The following is a 19,509-nucleotide window of genomic DNA, read 5'->3' as shown; positions in this document are numbered from 1 at the left end:
TACTCCTTCTGCACTCAAGCATACATAAAAACCCGTTGGTCTTCTATCTCCTGGCTCTTGCATTTGAAACTCGTTTTATGTTCAGCGTATATACTGCTTACTCCAACAGGCTTAATCTCTCTAGCTCTTATCCCACGTCCGCTTAGATTGATTTGCACTACATAAGCATCACACCAATTCCTCCATCGTATTTAAAACCTGGGAAGAGGAATTACACCAACTCTTGAGTTCCAAAAGCGATGGAGAGAGTATATGGAAGGAAACAAATCAATGCTCTATTAAATTTACATCAAATAAAACTTCCTACAAGAATACTACTCGTTGAGTATTTTTTACTATGCGTTTACAAGGGCAGATTGTTCCATCTCAATCTAAGGATTGGTTTCGGAATTGTGGAGGAGAGTGGAACGATGTCTCAATATATTAGTGGCAATGCCTGTATAGTGAACAAAAATACTGGTGCACGAATTCTATGTATTATTCAACCTATTACCCACAATCACCAATTAGAAAGACCCTGGTTGCCTGTATTTATGAATTACATTTATATTCACGGGCAGCCAAAGCAGGTGATTGCTAAGTCGTGGCGTGGCAATCCCAATTTCTTATACCATTCCAAAAATTAAAGGCTCGCCATAAACAGAGATTATTATAAATAAGAAAATTTACTTTCACTTTTATCGGACCCACAAAGAAATTTTTAACAAATTGGCCAAACCTGGGCACCCCGGCTACTTTCATGGGTGGCTGATGTGTTCCTTCTCCAGCTTAATAATCGTACTTAAATAAACTAAACAGAACATCAAATGTATAGATAATAGAGGAGGCCTGGAATAAGGAAAATCTACTTTTACACCTTTGCTCTCATCTTTCTTACCATAATCAGATTTATTAGTGATTCTGATTTGGCATGAAACTAAATTTTGCTGCCGCTACCATATATTCCTTTTCAACCCCTTAATATCTCCGGTATTAACTGCGAAAGTTGATTCCTTAGCTTTGAGACGACCCTCGTCTGAGTGCACAGTATTTTTAAGAATGCCAGACGAAAAAAAAGAATGGTGTCGCAACAAACTTAGTTTAAAGTTCATTTATTAAATTTGGAGTTTAAAAATGTGAAAATATAACAGTCATGATATTGTATTTTCTTTTTTATGCAAAATATACTACCTGTCTGTATGTTTACAAATGACAATATGAAACAATTGTATTTACTATATTGTATTTTACTGTAATGTAAAAAAAAGAGAGAAAAAACGTCAATAAAAAGTTATTAAAAAAAAAAATTTGTATGTATTTTTTGGTGCAAATTAATTTTTTTTTTTAAAAAAAACAACAACAAATACATCTCCCTTTCAATCAGATAGCATTTGGTTGAGAGAAAAATTTAATTAAAGCACCTCAGAATGCTAAGGGATAGTGTAGGAATGAGGGGCCTTGACGTAGCACGTGAGCTTACATATGTTGGCCAAAGTGTGGTACTAACACCTCATTTTTGGTAATAATTGTTTTTAAAGGCAAACTGTGTGTCGGCAATTTTTCTCTTTCTCATTGTGTACAATTATTGGCTTCAAATCGTTTATAGCAGGTATAGCTGGTCAACTCCAGATTGTGAGTTAGTCCGAGCACTGACACAAAGGTGCTTCTAGCAGCTGGTCAACACCACAGCATGGGTTAGACCGAGCGCTGGTGGGTTTTTTCTGTGTTTTGTGCACAAATTGCAGCCAAAAATTGCCTGTAGCTGACATTGAGCCATTAAAACAAGGTATGATTTACAGGTGTATGTTAATGGGCTGGGGCTTAAGGCTCTTACAGACAAGCGTTTTTACCTGCGCTCCCCTGCGTTCTGGTTTCATTGTTCAGTACCCGCAGGGGAGCGCAAGGAGTAGATGTGATGAATTCTTTAATTGGGCTGTACTCACACAGATGCATGTAAGCACCGATTGCAGGTAAAAAATGCAACATGCTGCAGTCCACAAACTTGCATTCGGCGCTTACATGCGTCTGTGTGAGTACAGCCCCATTGAAACAGAAATCAGTGCGTCCTACTCCTGCGCTCCCCTGCGGCTGAACGAATGAAACCGGAAAGTAACTCTAACCGTCTGTAAGAGCCCTAAAAGCTCCTTGCTTTCTCACTAGAGCTTCTGAGTAAAGGGTAAGTGCACTGTTGGTCTTAATTCTCAGTCACACTGTTTGCTGGGGCACTTGATTTTAAATGCACTAAAAACTTAAATGCTAATGGCTAGTGTAGGACTTGCGTACAATGAGGGGCCTTGACGTGGCACATGAGCTTACATATTTTGGCCAATGTGTGGTACTAACACCTCATTTTTTTGTAATACACACAATTAATATTAAAGGCAAACTGTGTGCTGGTAATTTTTCTCTCTGTACAAATATTGGCTTTTTATCGTTTATTGCAGCTGGTCAATTCCAGAGTGTGGGTTAGACTGAGCGCTGGCACAAGGGTGCTTCTAGCAGCTGCTCAACTCCATAGTGTGGGTTAGACCAAGCTCCGGCGATTTCTTTCTGTGTTTGGTATCAAAATTAGGTTCATTCAATCCCATCTATGGAAAAATATTCTCATCCCACAGAATCCACAGCAAAAAATGCATCATGAAGTCTCTGCAGAATCCTTAGTAAATTCTACTTTTATAAACTACTTTCTGGAGTACTGAGAGAACAAAATTACAGATTGATCCCTTTGACATACAAAGGATTTAACTTTCATTCAAATAATGGCAAATACCTTAACAGCTCTCCAAATGTGTTTTTTCTTTACCTCATTATTTACATCTACCCTGGGAATGTCCTCTAATTCAACATTTTGGAAAGATATTCAAGATCATGTTCTCAATTTTCATTATCCTCTCGATTTAATCTCATGGGTATTGATAATAAAAACTTGTTTATTCTCTGTAATACGTCATTCTTGACAACATACTAAAATACCTCAAATTAACTCTAGCTGGTTGTTCACTTTAAGGTAACTTTTTGTATGTTACAGAATGGCTAATTCTAAGCAACTTTTCAATTGGTCTTCATTATTTTTTTTTTTTTATAGTTTTTGAATTATTTGCCTTCTTTTTCTGACTCTTTCAAATTGGGGTCACTGACTACCATCTACAAAACAAATGCTCTGTAAGGCTATAAATGTATTGTTATTGCTACTTTTTATAACTTATCTTTATGTTCAGGCTCTATACTATTCATATTCCAGTCTATTATTCAAATTAGTGCATGGTTGCTAGGGTAATTTGCATCCTAGCAACCAGATTGGTGAAATTGCAAACTGGAGAGCTGCTGAATAAAAAGCGAAATAACTCAAAAACCACAGATAATACAAAAAAAAACAATTGCAAATTGTCTCAGAATATCCCTCTCTACATCATACTAAAAGTTAACTCAAAGGTGAACCAGCCCTTTAAGTAAGACTTTATCTGTATTAAAAAAAAAACTTTCTACAAATATAGCTATCGCATTACAGGCTTCATAGTATACAAAACCGATTAAAATTGAAAATAGTTTTACAAAACATGGATGAATGAGAAAGATAGGATAAATGGCATCCTTTACTGCTCCATAGATATTTAAAGGGGACATATACCATAATTTTGAACTATAGTTTAATCAATTCTTTTTGCAATAAATTGAATAAAACATGTTTTAGATACCTTTTGGGTCCACTTTATTTGTTATCTTAGCATTTCTTATCACGCTCCTCCCTTTCTCCTGATTTCCTGTCCTGTTACAGCTACAGCAAGTCAGGGCAGCCGTCGGCCATCTCTTTTTTCACTTTTTTTTTCCGTAGAGCAGCAGCCACTGAGAAGGACTGGGCGTGCATTGGTGGGAGGTGCTGGTTGCCGATGTCATCTAGGCACTATGTCAATCAAAATACTTAATTAGGTTGTGTCCAAAACAGTTTCTGGAAATCCCCTTTTAAAACCGACCCACAGGAAGGCTCGTTCTCCTTGAGCTTAGTATTCAAACGACAAAATAAGTTGATGAGGGTTCAAACGACAAAATAAGTTGAATTAGGGAACATCTGAGAAATATAGAGAAAGGTATAGAAAGCCATAGTGTATCTAAACATTTTAAGGCGGTACATAGATGTAACCCCAAGGGTCTAACATATTGGGGGTGTGGAGGCATTAACCAGAAAGTGGAGGGGGGAAACATTGTAGAAGATACTCTAAGATGCGAAAGAAGGATATATAAAATGGGAACACTGGAACCTAAGGGCCTCAACATAGACTTCAACCTAAGGTCCTTTTTAGGAGAAGTCTTTATCTAAACTTATGTACAATATACCTTCTTGATATATACAAATTGTATAAAAAAAAAAAACCTCCCTATATATATGTAACAAATACAAATATGCAAATTTTAACTAATAATGTGGGAGAATTGATGGATTGAGTATAATCGATTAGGTAATTTTTAAAGGCTAATTAATCAAGTAACCCTATAAGCTAAAAAAGTTAATATAAATAATCATAATTAGTGAAAAACCAGGGTAAAAGAAATTTAAAAATCTCCTGAATTCCTAATTGTAAATTTAATTCTCTTAATGGATAATACCATGAAAGAAACACTGAAGCAAGAGACGGAAGTGTATATAAAATATTTTTGGTTCATACTCTTTCCATCATTTTTTAAACCACTTGATGCTGTGGGATCCAATGCTGGGGGACATTCAAAATATGTTTGTGCTAGTGGAAAGTATTAATAATTTGCAATGTGGTAAGGGGGAGTGGACATTAGGGTTTCGTTGCCATGGGTAACCGCACCGCGACTATGGAAAGGAAGTGCAGGGACGCGTGACCTAGGCAACCAGGATCCGTAAAAGGAGAGAACCGCATTACTTTAGAATTTGAGCCTCTGAGGAAGTCGTATATCGACGAAACGCGTCAGGTGAAGGCCTTGTCATCTGAAAGCGCCAGAGAATCCATACACAGGGTTAAACTGTGGAACACTGGGGTCCTTGATATACTATGGCGAGGAAATTTTGATGACGTCGATATGCCTGTATTAACTACAAATTTGTCAGTGTACAATTTTAAGTATTTTTATCAGAAATAAAAACGTTTTTACACTATTACTGCTCCACATCTTTTTCAGCAAGGAATTCTATTTGGAAGCTACACCTCGAGATATGAGTTATATGCTGATTATATTTTTTAAACATTTGCGAGTACCCACCTATTGCTGAACACGTGGTGTGTAAAATTAAAATAAGCACACATTTAAGATTCATTGTGTCTTTGAGGTAGAGGTGTTGAACTACAAAACTCACAAACGAAATACTACACTATAAGATCTCTCTATGCCATATTCTCTTCTCTCCTAGCTATTTTTAGCACTGACCCTCATTCAACTTTAATATGTCAATCAAGCCTGGGTCCTTCTCAGGCTGCTTGCCCAGCTTCGGGCAGGCACCCCTTGCACACAGACTCAGTGCACCTACAGACTGAACAATGGAGCTCAGGAGCTGGTCGGAGACCAGCGACTCATCTCCCCCTCTCTCTCTTCCCCCTCGACAATGTGTTTTCCACACTACACAATAGTGATGTGCGGGCGGGTTTGGGTCGACCTCGCACTGCTCCTCAAATGCCGGCATCCAACTTCCGGTTTTATAGTCTCGCGTCTGCTCGCCCTGCCCCTTTTGTGACATCATTGTGATGTCATCTGTGGGGCGGGTCTATAAAAGGACCCCGGAAGCGCGGATGGGGGCGCGGGCTGCAGCAGGGCGGGTTAGGGTCGGGTGCAGGTCACACAAGCACAGGGCATCGAACAATTAGGTTGCGAGGGGAGCAGAATGGAGCACTGACAGGCAGGCAAGTGAGGAGCTAGGAGAAGAGATCCACTGATTTAAAGCAGCTGTATCCCAGCAGTGACACATTTAGCCTGCTTAACGCTGAAACTGTTTAGATTTAACTCCACTCGTCACCCACCCCGCTCCTCCCCCTCCCAAATGAATTTTCCTTGCACTACAGGGGGCAGCAGTGATGATCAGATAGAGGGAGAAACGCTTGCTTTACAAATGGCTTCAGCATAAATCTGTGCACGTAAGGGGAGGGTGGCTGGAAGACTTCCAAGCTGCCTATAACTAGCATTAAAGCGGCCTTGGATTTAGTAAAATTGGAAAAAAATTCATTTATCATGTTTCTAGAAAGTGGTAGAAAGGGGTTTACCCCCACATCCCAGGTGTCCAAATGTGCAGCCTTAAGTTCCTAAACTACAGCTCCCAGGTGGCCAGGGGATATGGGCAGAAAGATGGACATAGGACAGTTATGTGCAGACTGGGAACAGACGCACAGGCAGGGAAGATGGGAGGAGTTTTCCAAGCTACAGCAGAGCTCAGCCTGTCAGTCAGTGCTGTGACCATTTCCTGTGAGAGAATGAACAGACACTCCCACCTCTCATTGCAGCTCTGATAGAATGACACTTTTAGCAGGTAAAATGCATTCAAAACTTTTGCCTGCATCACTACAATTGTTTGAGGAAAGATTAATCATATATCTGAATATGAAGGTTATGTAAAATGTCCCCTTTAATCTTATTAGAATCTAGCCAGTTAATATGTATATATCCTGCACAAGAAACTTTTATTTGGATGTTTAAATTCAGTCATATTCCAGTTATATTCTTCTATACCATGGCACATATACTGTTTATTTAAAGGGGTGGTTCACCTTTAAATGGACTTGTAGTATATAATAGAATGACTAATTCTAAGCAACTTTTGACATGGTCTTCATTATTTATAATCTTTGAATTATTTGCCTTCTTCTCCTGATGCTTTTCCAGCTTTCAAATGGGGGTCACTGACCCCCCCATTCAAAAACCACAAAAAATGAAAACAATTGCAAATATGTACTCAGAATATCCACCCGTACATTATACTATGGGGCAAATTACTAAAGGGCAAAGTGACTAATTGCGGAGCAAAAATTCGCTAACGTGACGTCATTTTGGTACTTTGCCGATTTACTAACTTCGTAACTTCGTTAGGGAAGGAAGATAGACTCTAGCGGTACTTGCCTCCCTAATGCCTGGCGAATTTGCGCTCTGGTGAATGGACGTAACTAGCAAATCACTAATATGTGGATTTTACTGAACGTTCTCTCTTGCGCCAGACTTGCCTTCGCCACCTCACACCAGGCGAAGTGCAATAGAGTAGATAGGAGTTCTATCAAAAATAGTTGAACATTTTTTCATTAAATTTAAGTCCCAAAAAACTTTTGACTTTTACTTTTTCAGGGTGATAGGCTGAAAAAGAGCATGAATTTTTTTAGGGGTAACCGGCTTCCCCCTACATTTCCTAACATATGGCACCTAAACTATACACTGGGCTCATGTGTAGGGCAATAATAAAAAACTCTATTTTATTAAGTTTTCCCGGGCTTGTGTAGTGTAATGTATTTGCTGCAACAATATACGTCCATTCAACTTTAACTTCCTGACGTATGCAAATTAGGCAACGCTAGCGCAACTTCACTTGGCGCAATTACGCTAGCGCAACTTCCCAGCATCGTGGACACAACTTCGGATTTTAGTCAACTAGCATTGTCCTGGCAAATCTACGCCTGGCGAAGTGTGGGCAGTGTGAGTGAAGCCGTCGCTGGCGAATTTTCGGAGGTTAGTGAATTTAAAGGTGAACAACCCCTTTAAGTGCCATTACACTTTACATTGGGATATTTATATTTCTTCACTTCTTGACCATTGGTACAGTTTGGCTGTTATTCACATGTAGGTATGTATTAGGGTATAGGTTGCTATAAAGCGCAATAGCCAGTTTATTCCGTCCGACATGTCTAATAAAACTCTTCTGTCATTAGGGAGCACGTGTTACCTGATGCAGCAGGGCCAATGGCCGCTATAAATCAGACTAATTGGAACTGGACGTGACGTGGGGGGTGGCTTCTGCTTATTCTTGGGCCCTCCGAGTTACCACACAACAGCATTATGTGCAAACAGCCTCCAATAGACCCCCTAATATCAAGGACACACACCTTACAGAGACCAGCAAGTATGTGACAGGTTCACAGCCGCAAGGGAAGACTGAATAAAAACCCTGCCCCAAAGAAAAAATCCTAAAGCTAGTCAGCGTAAACAACTACTAAGTGGAGCACTGTAGTAGCGTACGGCTCCAGCCAATCCCCGCGTTGACCGCGAATACGCGCCGAAGGGTCACGTGACGGAGACGTTCGTGACGTCACACGCGGCGTCCTTATATACGGGAACTAGGCGCTTACCGTCTTAGAACTGGGAATCTGTCCTTTTGTTTCTAAGATCGGCTTTGGCACAGCTAAGGTTTGTATTCACGTAGTTAATTCGCATGGAATAAACGAAGGACAGAGATAGTCACTACGTCGCTTCCCAGATAACATGATGGGTATTTGCCTGCTTCCTCCTTCCGTCAGCAGAATATAAAGTGTCTCTCTGTGTCTCTCGTACTTTATGCAACTTCATGTTACTGGTACGCTTGTATTCAATAATAACCAGCCCCAACTTCTCATTTATAACCCGTCCGGCTGATCACATTTAAGAGCTCGCAAATCTTTATTGAAGCTCATGTTTGTACTAGAGATTGAGTCTGAAGCCTGTCATTGTATTCCAACTCTGCTTCAACATTCACACTAACTTGCTCTCAGCATCCAGTCCAAATGACAGTATCCTCTCTTACCTAATATTATTTTTATCTGCTGCTTAACCATTGCACATTACTAACCCTCATACTTTTTGCCAAACTGTTCACTGCCCCCTATTTTATTTCCTAGTCTTCTGATGCCTCTAGAGTTGCCATTAGAGTTGTATTACAAATTTACCGGCAATGCAATTCCGGTATTTGTAATACCCTTTAAAAAAAGCCCCTGGCCTGCCCCCCATTTGCAAAGAACTTACCTTTTTCCAGCGCCGTGGACGTCTCTGCGATATTGCTCCGCCCCTTTTGTGACACACCATGTAGCCCCGCCCCTTTCGCATCACAGACCGCCCTTTTGGTGCCCGCCCCCCACTGGCCGTTAATATTTTTAGTAAAGGTGGCAACCCTAGATGGCCTCTGATATGCTATTTTAACAAATCCTCCTTTTATACGTTTAGGGGCAGATTTATCAAGGGTCGAAGTGAATTCGAGGGAATTCAAAAAAAAAAAATTCAAAAGTCATTTTTTGGATACTTAGACCATGGAATAGGATACTACGACTTCGACTTAAGGTGGCCATACACGGGCCGATAAAAGCTGCCGACAGACCGTGTCGGCAGCTTATTGGCCCGTGTATGGGGCCCCCGACAAGGCTTCCCCGATTGAGATACGGCCAACTTTCGGATGGGACAAAAAATCCAGTCGGATCCGGCCGCATCTATTCGTTGATGCGGTCCCGCGATCCGACCGCCCATTGCTATTCGTTAGGATCCGATCGTTGGGCCCTAGGGTGGGCATATCAGGGAGAATCCGCTCGTTTGACGACATCGACAAACGAGCGGATCTCTCAGTGTATGGGCACCTTTAGACTTTGAATTCGATTCAAAGTAAAATAGTTTGAATCATGTGTCGGACTGGGACACCAGGGGCCCACCTTAAAAAACCTTTGACTAGGTGCCCACAAATTAATATTAGACCAGGGGCCCACTCTTAGTACGATTAAGTCTTCCTTTCCTCACTCATCTATTCTCCTTTTCTTTACATACTATAATCGATATCCCATCTATTTAGCCACTTTGTTCTCATAGAAATAGGGAATGGCCATGAAATAGGCCAAATGTCTAGCAGCATGAGGCCCACTAACACTTTGGCCGACCGGACTTTTCCTGGTATCCCTGTGGGCCAGTCCGACACTGGTTTGAATATTCGACCATTCGATAATCGACAGTACTGTCTCTTTAAAAAAAAACCTTCGATTTCAATACTTCGCCAAATTAAAACCTGCCGAAGTGCTATGTTAGCCTATGGGGACCTTCTAGAGCACTTTTCTAAGTTTTTGGAAGTCGAAGTAAAATCATTTGATCGATCGCTGAAATCCTTCCAATCGTCTCGATTCAAAGGATTTAATCGTTCGAATGAAGCGATTTAAACGTTCGATCGAACTATTTTAGTTCGACCGCAGGATACCCAAATTAGATGAAAAAAACTTCGACTTCGATATTCAAAGTGGAAAGTATTCCAATTCGATGGTCGAATTTCGAAGTATTTTTAAACTTCGAAATTCGACCCTTGATAAATCTGCCCATAGAGTTTATATGTGCAGTGCCTGCATTTTACTGAGCATTATGCAGTCATTTAGTATGGAGTATTGGAGAAAAATGAGGGATGCCAAGTTAATTATAATGCCTGAGACACAAGAGATGCAGGGGTTCTAATGAATTGGGTCAATACACATACAAAAAATTGGCACGTAAACGGACAGGATTGGTTTGGAGGGCTCCATATGCCGAAGGATTCTTGTTTGACAGGCCTTCTGTCTTTGGTTTTAACCCCCAAAGCAGCCGAAGGATTCTTGTTTGACAGGCCTCTGTCTTTGGTTTTAACCCCCCAAAGCAGCAGTCTTGCAAAAGTATAGTTATGAACCAGTCCAAAAAAAAATATAAGATTATCCATTCCTTTTTTTTTTTTATGCCAAACCTTATGTTGTCTGGCACTACATGCTTGTTTAGAACTTTATTGGAAAATGTTTATATGTGTGTGTGTGCGCGCGCGCGTTAATGTAGTTTATAATAACAGTTTAAAACTTTATTTTTTTGCAGAAAACTCTTTATTAGTAATGGAGTACATGAAAGAGCCTGCAACAAGCAGCCAGGGCAACATGTGAGTGCTTTTCTGTTTGTCTGTTTATTTATAACAGTCCCTGCAAAAGACGACGCTGAACAATGCCCTTATACATAAGTGTATGAATAATTGATCATAAAGAGGGTATATTTATTATTAACAGTCTGAACAGCTGGGACTGTAACTTAACTGAAGTTGGGACATTTCAAATTTTCCCTGCAAAGCTGTGGGCTTTTATTTGATTATAGTTGAAAACCACTGGCTATGTAATAAATGTTAATTTATTGTTTAATAAGAAATTCATATTATTTATATAAAGATTCGATTGTAAACGAGTCAGGGGTTGGGTTAGATCACAATGTAAAAAGGGATTCTAATTATCAAAAACTTTGTAACGTATCTGTTAATAATAGAGAAACTAATAGATCTGTGGCTTTCAGTCTTTGGTGGCAATGCCATCCACCCTCCAAAACTGTGTAAGAGGCGTATGATAAAAGATTCCACTTTTTGTTTTTGCAGAGATGTTTAGAAGGGTGTCCCCAAGGAAGGTGTGTGACTGGAGGCACTAAAACCTTTGTAACAGTGTTGTAGAAATGTCGTTTTTAAATATCAGTTTCCTCATCCTTTAATGCTTGTGTTAATGACTAAAGGAATTCTTAAAGGAATTGCTCAGTATAAAGATAAAAACTGGGTAAATAGATAAGCTGTGCAAAACAAAAAAAGTTGTTACATTAGTTAGTTAGCCAAAAACGTAATCTATAAAGACTGGAGTGACTGGATGTCTAACATAATAGCCAGAACACTTCTTCCTGCTTTACAGCTCTCTTGTTTTCCACTGATTGGTTACCAGGCAGTAACCAGTCAGTGCCTTGAGGTGGGCACATGGGTCATAACTGTTTGCTTTTAATCTGAGCTGCATCATGCCGAGGAATCAGTTTAAACTCACTGAACAATTATGTCCCATGTGTCCCAAGAGTTCGAGAGCTGAAAACAGGAAGTTCTGTTATACTAGACATCCAGTTACTCCAGCCTTTATAGATTACATTTTTGGAAAACTAACTATATTAGAAGCATTTTTTATTTTATTTTGCACAGTCTGTTACCCAGTTTTTATTTTTACACTGAAATGTTCCTAGCGAGAGGGAACGTTTCCTAAAGAATTAGGTCTTTATGTAGGAAATGGTTGTGAGAACTTTTGCAACTTAAATTTTTTTTAAGCAAAATATGTCATTGCTGAGGAACACGTGTCTTGAGTGATCTGAATAACACTTGAATGCTAAAACTACTTTTTGTTTGCAATCTTCTTTATTGTTCGTAATATTGCATTACAGATAATTAAAGGGATGGTTCACCTTTACATTCATTTTTAGTATATTATGGAATGTCCAATTCTAAGCCACTTTACTATTGGTTTCATTATTTATTTTTTATAGTTTTTCTATCACCTTCGTCTGGCTCTGACAAGTTTTCAACTAGGGGTCACTGAGCCCATCTAAAAAAAACAATGCTCTGTAAGGCTAAACATTTATTGTTATTGCTTTGTATTACTCATCTTTCTATTCTGGCCTCTTCTATTCACATTCCAGTCTCTTAGTTCAAATCAATTAATTTTTGCTAGGGTAATTTATACCCTAGCATCTGGATTACTGCAAAATACAAACTGGTGAGCTTGATGAATAAAAAAGCTAAATAACTCAGAAACCACAAATAATAAAAAAATAAAACCAATTGACATATTGTCTCAGAATATCACTTTCTATGATATGTTAAAAAGTTTACCTAAATGTGAAGAACCCCTCTAATATGATGTGAAAGACAAATGTGGAGTTTGAGTTCTAATGCTTCATTCACAACATGTGCCTGAGCTCTGAAATGTTACGCTGGACCCTCCATCAGCTCAGTAAAACTTGACAGGAGGGTTTTTGGGGGAGGGGAGCTGGTTTTAACCCCCCAATTTGCTCTCCATGCAGTGGTCTTCTTGCAAACGTGCTTTCGGAGGGGTTCCTTGCCATTTGCATTTACTAGCTGCTCTTTATTGGCACACAATAATATCCTGGTACTCTGCCTAAACATGGCATGCTTTATATCAGGGAGTACTTGAGTGGTTTGGTTCTTTGCTGCCTATTACTCATTTTCAAAACTGGCTAAAAACACAACATTTGGAATTGTTGCCCTTAGAATATTGGAACAAAAAATGAGAAACAGTACCTGTCAGAATATTTCATTTCTTTCAACTGCAGTTTTAAGAATAAAGCAATGACAATAAATGATGATGCTGTTGGTATTTAGAAATCCAATTAGCATGCCTGTTGAAAGGTAATTATAGAGGTGATAAATAAGTTTCTCTCGGTATCCTACAGTATCTTTAGATGTTTCTCTGTGTGATCAGTCCTGATCCCTTGTTGTAATTACAGCGATTAAATGTATTTTCTTTGTACAGACTTTGCTTGCCAGTGTGGCATTCCAATCCCCCCCCGATCCAGCCAACATGTGTGTAGGCCTGCTTGCGGACACAGGTTGACATTAGCGAGGGCATCCCAAAGCAAGTGTCAGTGCATTTCTGCAAACAATGTGAACAGTAAGATGCTGAACTACTATTTATTATTGTCCACAAATCACACAATAACTGAAATCTTCAAGACAAACAAAGAAATGCATTTAATTTAGGGATGCACAAAGACTCGCATTTTGTTTCCGGATTCATACTGAACCTAAACCCTTAACTTTATGTGATTGTTTTTGTTTGCAGATGTTTACATTTGTTCAGAATGTACATATATTCATTTTAGTGATTTTGGCTGAATCATTCACTTTTAATATGCTGTTGACAAAGTCTAAAGGCCCCCATACACGGGCCGCTAAAAGCTGCAGACAGACCGAGTCGGCAGCTTATTTGCCTATGTGTGGGGCCATCCGACGGGCTTCCCCAATCAATATCTGGCCTAAAGAGAGAGAGATCCCATAAACCTACAACTGTATAGGTAATAAACCCTCCTGCAACTTTTTTTTTTCTTACCCAACCTTTCTTTCCTGTGGCTTCTTGCTGTCCTAGTGATGGGCTGTGATTCTTACTGGCACAGTGTTGGACTGGTTTTGGAAGATTTTCATCTGATCTCCCAAGGGAAATGGCACTCACAGTGACAGCTGATTGCTGGATCAGCACAATTAATAATAAAAGAGCATTCAAATTGAATGCAGGTGTTTTAAGTTTTATGATGTTTATAGAGTGTCAGCACTGGCCGTTCCCCCTAATATATAAATGATATAACTGCTGAGACAGCAATGGAAAGAAGCTGAGTTAGTTTTTTTGTGAAATCAAAATTAACAGGCTTATGGACTTTCTTATTTCAGAAACATAGCTTCCATGTACCATGGGCATAACGTTCATTTCAGGTGCTCATAATCCAACCTCCATTTAAAGGGGCAGTAAACCCCCCCTTGTTCAATGAATAGAGCTTAGGCTGAACATACTTTTAATCACAAAATATATATTTTTTAAACTAAACAGGGCAAACAGAGAAATTAAAAAGGACTTGCACATTGTGCTGTCATAGAACCAGCTCATTCATATGCTGTCGTGGGTTTCTATTTATCTTCAAAGTATTTTATAAAACATAAGTTACTATATTTTGGAAATTGAGAATGCTACGTTAAATCTCCCCACTATGTGGCGGTGTTGAACCACCCTGCTGTCTTGAGCTTTAGTGACAGCTTTATGCAAGATTTTGTGTTCTTTTATTAGTAACTTGTTTCATAGATAGCACATGTACTCTTGACAATATTTGTTGGGCTTAACTCACATAAGGTGAGGCAGTGGTAGTAGAAGCATGTGCTTACAGTCTTAAATGTTTCAGAATGTCATTGAAAGTACAAAAGAAACAAAAAAAATGTACTGAATACTTTTATTCTATGCTATGGTTCCACCATTCTTTCCCCAACAGTTTTTCCATGTTCAATTACATATACATATGCACCACAAATCTGCATTGACTCCTTAAAAATAATTTAAGTAATTTCATAAATAAACAGTTGTTTGCATATGGATAATCACACACCAGCTTGTATAGGAGAAATGGTATTCCAAATTACATAAATATTAAAGCATTGGATATCTAAGTTACAGAGGAGATCCAATACCATATAAGTCACCTTTGGCTTTGTGTTCTTTTATATTTTACAACATGGGGTACATTCTTTTTTATAATAAGTTTCAGTAAGTCATGTTGACAAACGACAACATTGCGCTTCGATTATAACTGATGACATTATTAACACTGTATATAACTTGTGATTAGAGAATATTCTTATATCTTCTGTAATGTTTGTTTTCTTTAGGTACGACTTATCGATGCAGGCTTTGTCTGGACTGAGCCTCATTCAAAGAGGCTAAAGTAAAGCTAACCATACAAAAGGAGGTAATATGTGTTGTATTGCTTCCCCTTTACTATATTTAGGACATGTATATCTATAATTTAGGTTGTTCACTTTTCAGTTAACTTTTATTATGATGTAGAGCGTGATATTCTGAGACAAATTGTATTTGTTTTTTTTGTGGTTTTTCAGTTATTTAGCTTTTTATTCAACAGCTCTCCAGTTTGCTGTTTCAGCAATCTGGTTTCAGGGACCATATTAACCTAGCAACCATGCATTGCCCTGAATAAGAGAGTGGGATATAAATAGGAGAGGGACCTGAAAAGAAATATGAGGAATCAAAAGTAGCAGTAACAATACGTTTGTAGCTTTACAGAACATTTGATTTTAATCGGGTCAGTGACCCCTATTTAAAAAGGCAAATATTAAATAAAAAAAGCTTTTAAAATAAATAATGAAGACTAATAACTAAACATTGTCTTAGATTGGCCATTCTATAACATACTAAAAGTTAGCTTTAGGTGAACCACCCCTTTAAAGAAGAAATAAATACATTCTAAAGAAGGTAATATATACTATTTGTTTTCATTTATAAACATGGCTCATAATGGTGCTTTGGGCACTTTGAGCACAAAAGTTTTTAAGCAGCCAGAAACTGCTAAGTTTTGCCAGAGGGATTAAAACTAGGTTTGTTTTAAAATATAAAATGATATGTATTGAATACTCTGATTCAGGTGTATCCGCCTGCTTCATTTCTGTTCTAGTTACATGATGAACTGAGCAACTTTTGCTACCATCATTTGCAAAAAAGAAGCTTCAAGCTAGAAATCACGTCTATTTTTCATTTTCTCTTCTTACTTAGGTGATGAATGGAAGCAATTCTTCAGCAGGTTTTTGTGGTAGACTATGTTGTTCAATCCTAGATGTGTGATGATGTGCCATAGAGTAGAAGCTAAAGATTTCTGGAAAGCTGTGTTCCAGATCCGTCAAAAGGTAAGAATAAATGCAGCAGAGGTAGCTTGTATTTCCACCCTTCTTATGGGCTGTAATTCACATCAGTCCATGCCCCAATATAGCTTACAATCTAAGATTCTGATAACATTTAATTACTCAATTTCATTTGAAGCCAATCAACCTGCCTCTATGCATTTTGAGTATGAAAGGAAACCGGAGTTCCTGGTTGAAACACACAGAGACGCAAGGAGAACATACAAACTGAGTAAGGCAGAAGTGCTAACCACTGAGCTACCTGATAGTTCCTTGCATATACCTGACTATCTACAGTGGCTAAATCCCTTTATAATACACAAAAGCCATGCATTTCCTGTAAATTATATCTTATAAATGGTGACTAGTGATGTCATTAGTTATAAACGGCGAGTAGTGATGTCATTTTTGTCACATGACTCACTAACGGTCATGGAACTGCTCTGTGACTTATAATATCCTTATATTTTACAATAAGCGATACTTTATTCACTATATCATTGATGACAAATGTAGGGGAAGATTGGGTAACTGCTCAAGTCACATCCATAGTCATGATTTTAAAGGACAACAAAAGGGTTACTTAGTAAGTGGGGCCAGGCACTACACTGGGAAGGTCTCTAACAAATTGAGATGAACCCTTTCCTTGACTCGTATATCAAACTCCAAAATGCTCCATGGGGCTTCCACCAACCATAATGATGGTACAGGCAACAGACAAGTGAACGCAGGTAGGGTAGTATGGAGAACATTGGGCTACAAGGGGCTTCTTTTTGGTTCTGTGGTGATATCACTACATTCATTTACTGCTTTAATATTATTGACATAAAGGTCAATCCAAAGTTCTGCATAATAAAAGATAACTGTCATGGATTTTAACTATACAGTTGTACACTCCAGGTTCTTCACAAAAAGACCTTCTACTATTTGGAACAGATTATTCTGAAAGACAGACTTCATCAGAACACACTGCGTGACAAAGAGATTCATGGTAACGGCATCATCTCTTCCATCCCATTCACAAAGCAGCAGTTTAAAGTTTTATTGTTTTATTCAGTATTTTTTATTTTTGGCCTGGAACCTCTGTCTAGAAATGTAATTCTCTCCTGGTTACCAAGCAGCCAAAACATTACCTGGAGTAGTAGCAGCACAAGCCTTTGTTTAATGTTTTGTCAGGGTCAGATCTAAAAGCCGTGAATCACTATCAAGAATATAATTGAATTTTTGTTCCTGAAAGCCTTGGGTAAAATTGATTAAAGTGGTAATAATGTTGTGAAAAATGATGGCATCTTCTTGCTTTAAGGAGTTTAGTTTGTATTAACTATGTGTTTGGTATGAGCTTCTTCCTTATCTAGAAGTATCAGACTTCTATTGGGTTTTGGCAGTGCTTTCTCTATAGTAAGCTTATCTTTTTTCCCTTTGCAAAGAGAGGGTTTAAGCTAGTGTCTCATAGTTACTTTCCAGCAGCCATTAATCAATGTTAAAGGGATTGTTCACCTTTAAATTAACTTTTAGCATGATGTACAGAGTTATAATAATTTGCAGTTGTTTTTTTATTGTTTGTGGTTTTAAAGGTGTTTCGTTTTTTATTAAGCAGCTCTGCAGTTTCAGCAAATTACCCTAGCAAACATTGAATGATTTGAATGAGTGACTGGAAGATGAATAGGAGATGGCCTGAATAGAAGATTGAATAATAAAAAGTAGCCATAACAATAACTTTTTAGCCTTAAGGAGCATTTGTCTTTGTTTTTTTTGAAAAAGGCAAATAATTAAAAAAAACTCTAAAAATAAATAAATAAATAATGAAGGCCAGTTGAAAAGTTGCTTAAAATTAGCCATTGTATAATATACTAAAAGTTAACTCAAAGGTGAACCACCCGCTTAAGAACTACAGCCTTGCTGCTACCCCAGGCAAATGCCCCTAAGTTTTTACTTACCCCTCATGCAGATTCAGGGTTTGGAGTTCACAGCAGCCATCTTTCAGGTCTTCAGTAATCCGAGAATGAGAACAGCATGGCGGCGCATGCGCAGTTGGAGTAATTTCCCCATTCTCGACAACTGTGCATGCGCTGAAATTGATAGAAATTGCTGAAGCGCCAGAACATACAAAGAACCGGAAGATGGCGGCCTTGAACTCCGATCCCTGAATCGCAGGGGTAAGTAAAAAGTTAGGAGTATTTGCTTGGATAGCAGCTAGGCTGGGGGGTGAAGGGAAGGGGGGTCTATGTGGAATAGGGGGGTAGGAGTTTTTTTAATAAGGGGTTTGTTTCTCCTGTAAGCTCAAGTCCTTCTTACATGTCCAGTGTTTGCTCAAGGCCTCTTTTATATGAAAGCAATGTTACAGATACATGAAACCTTAAAGTATGAGCTATTTGTCCATGGCTCCATAGTCTAGGACAGCAAATACAGTATGGAGAGGACTTCCTTAGGGAAAGGCACATGGGGAAATTTGCAATTTCTATCTACTAAGTTGTATGAGCCAATGTGTGAGTCTGATAAAAATCTTGAGGCTGGGAGCGTTGCACATAATTGCCTACTGGTACATGCACACACATAGTTTGCCAGTTTATGGATTATTATTCTTGGGTTTGGAGACTACTTCAGCTATGTCTTTTTCTCTTTAAATGTGTATAGATCTGTATCACTTTTGAGAATGGATGTCATTGCAGAGCATGATGTTAAGTCCCATGTTGTCTGTGCTAAATTGTGAATATATTTATTTCTGAAATTCTAGCAAATCTCTGAACAAATATGTATTTTTAAAGATGGGCTGGACTTCTACTTTGCTTCCAAGCAGCATGGTCAGAAGATGGTAGAATTTCTCCAGTGCACAGTGCCCTGCAGGTAAGTTGACGCCGTATGTTGGAAATACAGGCACAGTACTTGTACTGATACTATAGTGTAATCTGGGATAAGAAACTGGAGGCCTGGGGCTATAAACTGTCCTTTAAAAGGGAGGTTCACCTTCAAACAACTAGTTGTTTTCAGATAGATCACCATAAATAACGACTTTTTCCAATGACTTTCTTTTTTCTATGTTTGACATTTTTCTTATATTGAAGTGTAAAGTGTAATTTTTCAGTTCTGAAGCAGCCCTGGGGGGGGGGGGTCGCCGACCCTGTAAACTGTTCTTAATGGATACATTTAGTTGATACATTTCTTATCTTTGTCCCTGCTGAGCAGAATCTCTGGGTTTCATTACAGGCAGCTGTTAGAATTGATACAATTGTTGCTAATACTCCAGAGATGCTGCTGAGAAATGTACTGAATGTTGCAAAATTGTAATAGATTAGAATCTGCACCTGAATTACTGAGCTGCCAGACTCAAACACCAGTGACAGGGACATTCAACTTTAAACTTAGATTTTGGAAAAACGGTAACA

The 19,509-nt window shown here is 38.6% G+C and overlaps 2 long non-coding RNA genes and 1 pseudogene across 2 annotated transcripts; 2 read left to right on the top strand and 1 right to left on the bottom strand.

Moving 5' to 3' along the window:
• Positions 1-19,509, top strand: part of LOC121394122 — a 112,641-nt pseudogene that overhangs the window by 72,361 nt on the left and 20,771 nt on the right.
• LOC121394304 lies at positions 3,807-8,074 on the bottom strand. The gene is made up of 2 exons (XR_005961634.1): positions 8,016-8,074; positions 3,807-3,880 (listed from the first exon to the last, which is right to left on the bottom strand). It is a non-coding gene; the product is annotated as an uncharacterized LOC121394304 (long non-coding RNA).
• On the top strand, positions 8,256-15,159 carry LOC121394298. Its single transcript, XR_005961626.1, has 3 exons — positions 8,256-8,316; positions 10,747-10,807; positions 15,104-15,159. It is a non-coding gene; the product is annotated as an uncharacterized LOC121394298 (long non-coding RNA).

Source organism: Xenopus laevis, chromosome 5S (genome assembly GCF_017654675.1).
Source record: "Xenopus laevis strain J_2021 chromosome 5S, Xenopus_laevis_v10.1, whole genome shotgun sequence".
NCBI lineage: Eukaryota > Metazoa > Chordata > Amphibia > Anura > Pipidae > Xenopus > Xenopus laevis.
Note: the sequence above shows the minus strand (reverse complement) of the source record. Positions and strands in the feature narration are given on the sequence as shown.